General features: G+C 39.0%; 1 protein-coding gene across 1 annotated transcript in view; it reads right to left on the minus strand.

Annotated features, from left to right (window-relative positions):
• Positions 1-1,004: 1,004 nt before the first annotated feature.
• The window catches only part of mbd2 (methyl-CpG binding domain protein 2), a 56,485-nt gene continuing 47,101 nt past the window's right edge, over positions 1,005-10,388 (minus strand). The window contains exon 7 of the mRNA XM_033647243.2: positions 1,005-1,810. The gene's annotated coding sequence lies outside the window, so the exon portion shown is untranslated. The remainder of the gene's footprint in view (positions 1,811-10,388) is intronic.

Raw genomic sequence — 10,388 nt, forward strand, 5'->3', positions numbered from 1 at the left:
AAAACAGTTCAATAAGGAGAGACTCGTTCTGAGAGAAAAGCATAGGTATTTATTTACATGTGCACATGAGTAAGAGAAATGTGAAAAGGCGATTGGACCCCATCATGATGTCATATATTCCAGAGGATGGTAGAGACATACTGTAGTACATTAAGGACGGCTGATTGGAGGAAGCGGTGGGAATGGGATAGAGAGAGAATTGTGAATGGATATAGCATAAAGAAAGTCTTCCTGACTGAACTAATGCTGAGCTTCATAATCTTACCTAATATAACAAGTTTTTTTCGATCTCCCTCTTGAGTGGTTTGCCTTCTTTCCGTACTTCCATTTCTCTTCTTGTGCGCTGAGCCAAACAGCCAATCAGAGTGATTTCTTTCACTGACAGGCTCTGTTGGCTCCAACCTCAATTCAGTAAATCAGCTGAATTAAAGCCAACTAGCAACAAAACTAGGGTGACAGACGTTCATCGACAGCCTGGCATTAGCCAAAGGCAAACTGTCGGCTTGATGTGTCAGGGTCCTAACATACGGATGTCGATCTTATCTCACTGTGAGTAAGACAGCAAGTTAGTGTATTTCCAAAAAAGGTTGTACATTTCCTTTAAAGGTCGAGTTGTCTGCAGTGTGTAGAATATTGATTGTCAGCATAATCAGAAACAGTCATCTATCAGGAAAATTTTTCTTTAATAAAGGCACCATCAATTGGATTTGGAGTGTTTGTGTGGAGGGGCCTGATAAATGCAAAATATGTGTATATGTGAAGTTGATATAGTGGATGCATAATTACTAATAAAATATATTCCCAGGGGCGTTGGTGGCTTAGTAGGTAGAGCAGGCACCCCATATACAAGACTGTTGCCGCAGCAGCCTGGGTTCAAGTCCAGCCCGTGGCCCTTTGCTGCATGTCATCCCCCCCCAAACTCACCTGTCCTGTCCCTTAAAGGCAAATGCCCAAAAAATATCTAAAAAAAAAAAAAATGTTCTCAAAAAAAAGCTCCAACAAACATTTGTGAATATAATCATTTATTTACTCCAGTCCCAAGAAATGTACACACATGTTCGCTGAAGGTATAAAATTTGTCTTAAATAAGCAATTGTTCTATTTCATATCCATGTAAATTCTTATTGTTTAATTAAAACCCCTGAAGACTTCTTTTTTTTAAAAAATGACAACAATCTGACACCACAAACAACCAAAATCATCAAAGAGCACAACAAGAGTTAGTAGTTAGCAAAAGCCGTCCAGCAGTTTGCAGTCTGACTTTGGGTTTGATGAGGGCGTTGCTCCTCATTATTTTTTTTTATTATTATTTTCATTTTTTATCAGCTTTATATCAAAAAGAAAGAAATATCTCACTTTGAAAATGAGACAAAATAAGCGCGTGCTGTAAAGTTTGAACAGATGATGAATCTCAGAAAGGATTAAAGGCTTAGGTTGTTGGTTTGAGCTGGTGGATACTCAACATATTGCTGCTGCTGCTGCTCCTGTTCATATTGTGCAGTGTCTGTTGTTTGATGTCATATTGTAGTTGCAGCTGGTGTTGCTGGTGTGTTTTTTCTCATTGCTGATTCCATTATTGCTACAGTTGTTGCTCCCATTGTTAGTGGTGTTGCTCTGGAAAATCACTCTATGCTCCAGATGCTGACAGATGTCCGGTGTGATGTCATCCTGAAAACGGTTTCCTTAACGGGAAGATGAGGCAATTGCCCACTGAGACAACGAATCAGTGCAGGTGAGTGTCAGTCTGTGGGTGGTCTGTTTTTGGTTTAGGAAGATGATTATAAACCTGAGGCTGATGAACACAGGGACTCTGGGGAGAGGGAGAGAGACAGAAAGAGAGTTATTGTCATTGAACAGAACAGTTTAGTTTCCAGATTTGTAGTTTGAATGAATGAAATGAAATTTATTTTTGAACATGAGAATCAGCAAGGAAGCATTTTTCACATGACATTTCTCACAGAAAATAAATAAATTAAAGGTCTCTACATGTTCAAAAAAGGAGAAGGAAGAAGCTAACTTATGTTTACCTTCCCCTTTTATACATCTTAATTTTCTAACACGGCTACTGTTTATTTTATCAAAGTACCGCCATTTGTCCAAATGAGAAACTCTTGATTCATCTGAGGTAGTTAGTTCTGGAAATAAAAAACAATATATACTGAAAATATAATACAAGAGAATATTTGAAAAAAAGGAAAAAAAATGCAGACTTTATGGCTAAACAATTCAGTACAACCTCTTAAAGTGGTAATGAAACATTTGGCCCACCTTCACCTCAATTGTTATAGTTTTCTAATGTGAGAATTTTAAACTGTCTTTTGAATTGAGCAATGTGTTTACTATCTTTGATCGTTACAGGTAAATTATTCCACAACCTCACCCCATTGACAGATATGCACATGCTTTTGAGTGTGGTACGCACCTTGGATTGTAAGAGATTCCCTCTCCTTCTTAAATTATAACCACTTTCTCTTTCTTTAAACCATTTTTGTATATTAATAGGGAGTAAGTTGTTTTTAGCTTTGTAAATAATTTGTGTGGTCTTGAGATCCACTATATCCATAAATTTTAATGATTGTAATTTTAAAAATAAATCATTTGTTTGTGCATTATAGCCAACATTGCTAACTATTCTCATTGCCTTTTTCTGCATGGTGCATATTGTCTTCAGGGTGGATTTGTAGGTATTACCCCACACCTCAGCACAATAGGACAGATAAGGAAGAAAAAGCGAGCAGTATAGAATGTACATTGTTTTCTGATTCAGTATGTGTCTGACTTTACAAAGTATACCATTAGTCTTTGCCAATTTAGAGCAAATGTGTTTGACTTGCGGTTTCCAGCTGAGATTGTGATCAATTATTACTCCCAGGAAGGAATTTTCATAAACTCTTTCTAATCTGGTGTTATCACACAGTACTTCAATGGTTAAATCTTTTGGAATTTTGCGTTTCCCAAAAATCATAAATTTGGTTTTCTTTATATTGAGAGATAATTTATTTGTATCAAACCACTGTTTTAGCTTGGCTAGCTCTTCAGAGACGATTTTTAACAGCTGTTGGAGGTTCTCTCCTTTACAAAAGATATTTGTATCATCTGCAAAAATTACAAATTTCAAAATATTAGAAGTATTAATAATATCATTTATGTATAATATAAATAATTTTGGTCCCATTATTGATCCTTGTGGTACACCACAAGTTATATTTAGGAGCATTGACTTTTCCTCTCCCATCTGCACAAACTGTTGTCTATGTTCTAAATAACTTTTTATCCATCTGAGCCCTACACCCCTAATCCTGTATCTTTCCAGTTTTTGAAGTAAGACATGATGATTAATTGTGTCAAAGGCCTTTTTAAGGTCAATAAATACCCCTATGGCGAACTTCTTTTCATCAATGCTGGTAGTTAGTTCTTCCACAAGGTCAATTAGAGCCAAAGATGTAGATTGATTTGGTCTAAAACCATATTGACTATCAGTTAAGATCTCATGCTTATCAATAAAACTGTCCAATCTGGTGGCAAATATCTTCTCCAAGATTTTAGAAAATTGGGGAAGCAATGAAACTGGCCTGGAGTTAGTATAAAGATTCTGCTCACCAGCTTTAAAGATGGGAATGACTTTGGCTATTTTCATCTTAAAGGGAAAGGTGCCCAGTTTCAGTGAGAGATTGCAGATATGTGCTATGGGATCTGCTATAGCTACAATTACTTGTTTAATTAAAAATAGATCAATATCATCACAATCCCTTGATGTCTTGTTCTTAAAATTATTAACAATGTCAATTATTTCGGTTTTATCTGTATCTCTCAGAAAAATAGTAGCTGAGTTTCTTTCTTCAAAAATTTGTGAGACACCTCGCCCTTGTGGAGAGATTATCTCATCGGCCAGCTTGGGCCCGACATTTAAAAAGAATCTGTTGAAGCCTGCCACCACTTCATCACTGTTTTTAATTATCTTACCATTATCAAGAAATTCATTTGGAAATCCCGCACTTGTTTTTTTTCTTCTAATAATTGAATTTAAAATGTTCCAGGTGCCCTTTATGTTATTTTTATTGGTTTCCAACAATTTACTATAATAATCTTTCTTACATTTTCTTAGAATATCCGTTAGTTTATTTTTATATGTCTTATATTTAATTTCTTTTTCCTCAGTTCTGTGCTTGATAAAGTCTTTATATAATTTATTCTTTTTTTGCAGGCATTCAACAGACCCCCCGTAAACCAGGGGTTATCTGGACATTTTGATGTTTTCTTTGGTTTGTTGTCAAAGTGAACACAGAAGACACATGTGATCCATCAGCTGACTCCCTTCCATCAGTCAGCTGATCCATCAGTTGTTTGGGCTGATTAAAATCAGCTGATGTAGCTGGGATGTGGGCTGAGCTTGACATTGTGTCCTGCCCTGGTCCCGCCTGAACTAACGCTGTTCTCAGTTTGGGTTTCCAATGTTAAACCTAAACCTCCAAATGTAGCTCAAATTTTATGCCAGTTTTAAGAATATGGGCAAAGGAAAATGAGGATTTATGTGCTTTTACTATGTGTATGAACTACACAAATATTGGAAGTTGGTTAATTGAGATCAGCAGTAGATGGTGCTTTTTCTCCAGTCAGGTGCAGAAGAAGAGGGCGCAACCATAGACGATAAAAATGGGGGGACTTTTGTTTCCAAGCTCAAGAATGAAGTTTAATGTTTAGGTTTCTGCTGTGTGTTGATCACAAAGATCACTGAAATGAAACTGAGAATCAGAAAGTGACATGTGGGAAATTAAGTTTGGTGACAAAGCAACAACTGTCCCTGGGATTGTGTTTAATACTGAAGACAAAGCATATCAAAACAATGCTTTTTCAATATCTCAACTTCCTGAATATAAACATGTGCTATAAAAGCTTTCTGCTTTCATCAGTGTTTAATGAACACAGACAGGACTTCACCCAAACAAAATAATTAAATATAAGATATACTTTATATACACCAGAATATAGTGAGGGTTAGGCTTAGTTTGTGTTTTGTGTTCAATCAGAAAATATCTAATAACAGAATATATAAAGAGCACTTATGGAACATTAAGGACTTACAGTCAGTTCAAGACATCTTTTGGGAAACTGGGACATAATAAAAAATTGGGGGACTTTTTTTTTAAATTCAATTCAATTTCAATTCAATTTTATTTATAAAGCCCAATATCACAAATCACAATTTGCCTCACAGGGCTTTACAGCATACGACATCCCTCTGTCCTTAAGACCCTCACAGCGGATAAGGAAAAACTCCCCAAAAAAAACCCTTTAACGGGGAAAAAAAAACGGTAGAAACCTCAGGAAGAGCAACTGAGGAGGGATCCCTCTTCCAGGACGGACAGACGTGCAATAGATGTCGTACAGAACAGATCAGCATAATAAATTAACAGTAATCCATATGACACAATGAGACAGAGAGAGAGAGAGAGAGAGAGAGAGAGAGAGAGAGAGAGAGAGAGAGAGATGCAGGTAATGACAGTAGCTTACAACAACATTAATGAAAGTAATAATATTATAGTTATAGTTCTGGCTACTGTGGTAAAATATGTTGAAAGTATGTATTAATATCTGAAAGTATACTTGTGTGACAATAGTCATATGTGTATAATAACAGTAGAAGTATGACTAATGACTAATGATGGCAGCAGCAGCAGGAGGCATCTGGCAGGACCACAGCAGCAGCGCAACCACACACGTCACACTGTCCAGGCACTGCTGCGGTATGAGTTATTCTGAGAGACAGTGGAGCACAAAGGCTCCGGAGAAGAAGCCGAGTTAGTGACATCCAGAATGGCCGAGTTAGCAAGATGCAGTAATAGGATGAGAGTGAGAGAGAGAGAGAGAGAGAGAGAGAGAGAGGGAGCCCGGTGTATTATAGGGGGTCCTCCGGCAGACTAGGCCTAAGTCAGCCTAACTAGGGGCTGGTACAGGGCAAGCCTGAGCCAGCCCTAACTATAAGCTTTATCAAAGAGGAAAGTCTTAAGTCTAGTCTTAAATGTGGAGACGGTGTCTGCCTCCCGGACCGTAACAGGAAGATGATTCCACAGGAGAGGAGCCTGATAGCTGAAGGCTCTGGCTCCTGATCTAAATAAGTGAGGACAATTTTCAGGACATATTTGGAAGGTATAGGCACATTTTTGGTAGAGTAGGAAGAGAGAGGTTAGAGAGTGAGTCCAGTGGGGACATGCTGTTAAGTGAAAAATACTTAGAGTGTATTTAGAGAGAGTATTTAGAATGTGTAAAATTTAGGAGTAAGGTCATCAGGAGAATTCAGTGCGAGAATTCAGCGGGTACCACGGAGGAGGTAATCAGCTTGCTCTGTTAACTCAGGCTCTCTGCACGTTCACAAAACAACAAGTCAAATAAAACATTCAGCGCATCATTTGACACTTACAAATTATAGACAGCATGCTGCCTAGTTCCGCCTTTGAAGAATATTTAAATAGTACTGAAGCAATACTGTTGCTTCAATTAAGGCGAGAGAGGAATGCTGGCAGAAAGTTACCAATTGTGTAAATTACCAAGTTTACATGGCCTAAAAAAATATCCTATCATATTCCCTCCACTGGGAATCTATATCGCTCATTTACTGACTATTGACTATAGAGTAACACTATCCTAAAGAAAAATAACTTTTTAGCCGATTTCAAGCTGAAACTTGGAACAAAAAGGTTAGGTCTGCAGCATCACACACTGTCATGGGCGAGCTTGGCTTGGCTTAGTTCAGTTTGGGCCATCAGCACAGTGTGGCAGGGATTTGCATTTCCATTTCAACAGGGCTACCTTCTTGAAGGTATGTCTTTAACTGATGACGGCTTGTCTTGAGTGATGATGTTTAAAAACAGCAGACTGATCCACAGCTAAAACCCCCTGTCATTTTTGCTACATGTGTTTTTCCACAGCAGAGCAGGAAAAAGAAGTTTACCAGTTGGAGGTGAGCTGTTTGTAGAGGTGCAGTAAGAGCCTGTTGTCTGCAGCTCTTCATCAACATCTTACTGTGGTTGTTTCTGCTTTTTTTTCCCTACCTGCTGTATTATAAGACTTGCCTTTAGAAAGCAGAAAAAAAGCTGCTAACAAAGTTCTGCTAATTCAGTGAAAAACACATTTGATTTCCCGTAGATTCTTCACAATAAAAGTCCCCCATTATTTTGTTATGTAAAAACTTTTATTGTGAAGCAGCAAAATAAGGAAATGCTGTGTTTTTGAGCAGCAACTTCACACAACTTCTAATATGGCTGATAGTGATCATAAAACAGTAAAATAAAGCAGATATCTGAAGTAAGAACAGGACGCAGGAGAGAAACTAAACTCCAAACCACAGAGATTCAGTCAGGAGCTACAAAAGTACTGAAAGCTCAGCACACTTTTAAAATCACCCTTACTCTGGCCACTTGAGGTGAGTAGAATCTTGCAACACACACACAGCTGATTTGTGGGGGGTGAAGCAGGGTCAGAGGTTGGCTGCAGTTGCCGAAAAGTCACCGCAACCTGCTTGAGGGTGGGCAGCCCGGCTTTTGGACCTACTCTGGAGAAGGTCCATCTCTGGCGCAGCTTGGCGTGGCACGGCGCGTCTAAGCTGACAATGGAAACGCAAATCGACGTGGCTTGACTCTGTGACACTAAAACTGACAGTGGAGAGGGCCCATAAAGCCCTGTTTCCACCAAATTCTTTTGGTATGGTACCTTTGGAACCAAAAGTACCCTTCAGACATGGTACCTAGACTCTAGCATTTCCACTGCCAACAGGGGGTCAGCCCTATGTTCCCACAGCCCTGTGTTCCCACAGCCCTATGTTCCCACAGCTCTGTGTTCCCACATTTCCTTTTTCATAAATTTGTATCAGATTTTATCCCCCTTTCTCCCAATTTGGTAGCCAATTACACCCAACCTATTATCCCCCCTAACCCTAACCCTTGTGGGAGGATAGGGTTTAAATTGAAGGGAAATGTAGGAAAACAAGACCTAATTTTGAAAATGTCCTAGAAATGTGGGAACATAGGGTTTAATTTTGAGAAAAAATCTTAGAAATATGGGAACTGTGGGAACATAGGGCCTAATTTTGAGAAAAATCTTAGAAATGTGGGAACATAGGGCCTAATTTTAAGAAAAATCTTAGAAATGTGGGAACATAGACAAGCTCCCGCCAACAGTACTCTAAAATGTGGGCGGGGTTGTTGTCACTGCTCTGTCCAGCACTCACTGTATTTCCTCATCACCGGTGACACAGATGGAAGTCTGCAACTCGTTTATCGTCCACAGAGCGAGGCTGCACGCCGACATTTTCGTGACGAAACAGAATAGGCTGCAGTGAGAGTCTCTCTCTATGGGATATTTAAAAATAGTGGGTTTGCGCACTTAGTCCTTCTCAGGCAAGCCCAGAGGTTTAGTGTTGCCGTCTCCCATTGGAACAAGGTTCCGCAATGCTTTTTTTTTTTCTCAGAGGGAGGATAAGAATATAGGCAGTTCACATAACCCAGCCGAAATTAATATATATTTTTAAACGCTGAAGATTCACTCATTACTAAAAGTGTTTGTCATAGAAAAACTAAAGTAATGGTCACAGTTGTCCTATGGGATATTTAAGGTGTGTTGATTGATTCACATCTTCACCTCATGCATTGAGTAACATTACAAGTTAACGTTCCACCTTAAAAGGTGCTGGCAGTGTGCCCAGTGAATTAAGTTATTTTTTCTGCGACTCCAGCTGCTGCAAGAGGAAGCAAAACCTTTTATTCTATAGTTACAGTCTACTAATAAAACTCTCCAACAGAAGGGGTACCAAAAATGAGAACGGTATGGAACAGATGCATTGGTACCATCCACAACTTTTCGCACTGGAAATGGAAAAAATGCATACCATACCGAACTGAACCGTACCGTACTGCTCAGTGGAAATGGGGCTCAAGTTACCATGGAGATCTAGCCAGGTTGAAAGAGAGCTACATTTATAGGACAGAAAACCTTGACTTAAGACTCAACTTTGCTAACCCACTTATCTCACTTCATGGTACAGCCCTCTGGTCTAAGTGCAAACCCTATATTCATTTCCAACCTTTAGGTTTTGTTGTGTTTGGTTTGTCTTAGTTGAACTTCTCTTTTAATTATGTAATATAAACCTATTTTATTTCCAGCTCATGTGGTCGTCTCCTCTTCTTATGTCCAACCTTCTGCTGGGTTGTGACAACATTTATGGAAAAAGAGCACTTTTTGTTAGAATAATTAGAATAAGGGGAATATGAGAGAGGGCCCCCACATGTATAGAAGTACCAACACGTTTGTGTTTGTGTTTGTGTGTGTGTGTGTGTGTGTGTGTGTGTGTGTTAATGAGCACTCAGGTCTATAGTAATGTCTTCTACTTACAGATAAAGTGTGAATATAATTGTGGGGCTCTCTGCAGACACCTCTAAACAAAACTCCGCCTCCTGCCTCCTTCCTCTATTAAACCCAAACTGACTCATTAAGCTTGTCTTAGTAAAACTCACTTAATAAAAACAATCTTCAGAACAAACTGTCTCTCTGCCGCCTTTTTTCCACCTCCTGCCGAAACAACAAACATCAGCCTCTGCACAAAGAGACATCCAATTAATGTGGGGAGCCTCCATGCTAATCATTAGCTTCTCCATTAACCCCTCGACACCTCCTCCCTCCTGCTGCATTAATGAGGGGGGCGGGGCTACAATAAGGACCGCTTGTCTGCGGAGGCCTTTTGCCGGCACAGAAAACATTTTAATTATACATAAAACATCAGAGTGAAGTGCTCACACAGCGGGAGAGCAGGAGTGATATCAAACATTACCATGTTCTCCTCCTCCTGCTGTGCTTCCCCCTACAGCACATTCGGACTCACATATTCAGAGCAAATGCAGCCATTTTTAAAATGTCAGAATTGACAGAAAAAAACAAGTGAGGTTTCCGCCAGACTACAGACTACTGGGAAATCCTGGTTTTACAGCAGTCCACTATTATTAAGTGGTCCTTCTATTTTCTTGTGCCATTTTGATTCCTTCCTTTCATTTTCAATCCTTCATTGTGACATTTTCAGGCCCTCCTTTCAATTTTGAGTATCTCATTTTGACATTTTTAATCCATTACTGTGCGTTTGAAACCCTCCTTCTTTCAATTTAAATATTTTCTTTTCCATTTTAAATCTTTATTATGTCATTTGAATTATGGCTCTCCCGCTGTGCCATTTTGAAGCCATTACTGTGCCATTTTGAATCCTTTTCCCCCTATTCTGATTCTTTCATTGTGCCAATTTTAGTCCTTCTTTTTGTCCTCCCTATTTGTTGCCAAACCATTTTCAGTCCTTCGATGTGCCATTTTAGTCCCCATATTTCCAATCAAAGGTACACCTGATTTTCAAC

Source organism: Epinephelus lanceolatus, chromosome 19 (assembly GCF_041903045.1).
Source record: "Epinephelus lanceolatus isolate andai-2023 chromosome 19, ASM4190304v1, whole genome shotgun sequence".
NCBI lineage: Eukaryota > Metazoa > Chordata > Actinopteri > Perciformes > Serranidae > Epinephelus > Epinephelus lanceolatus.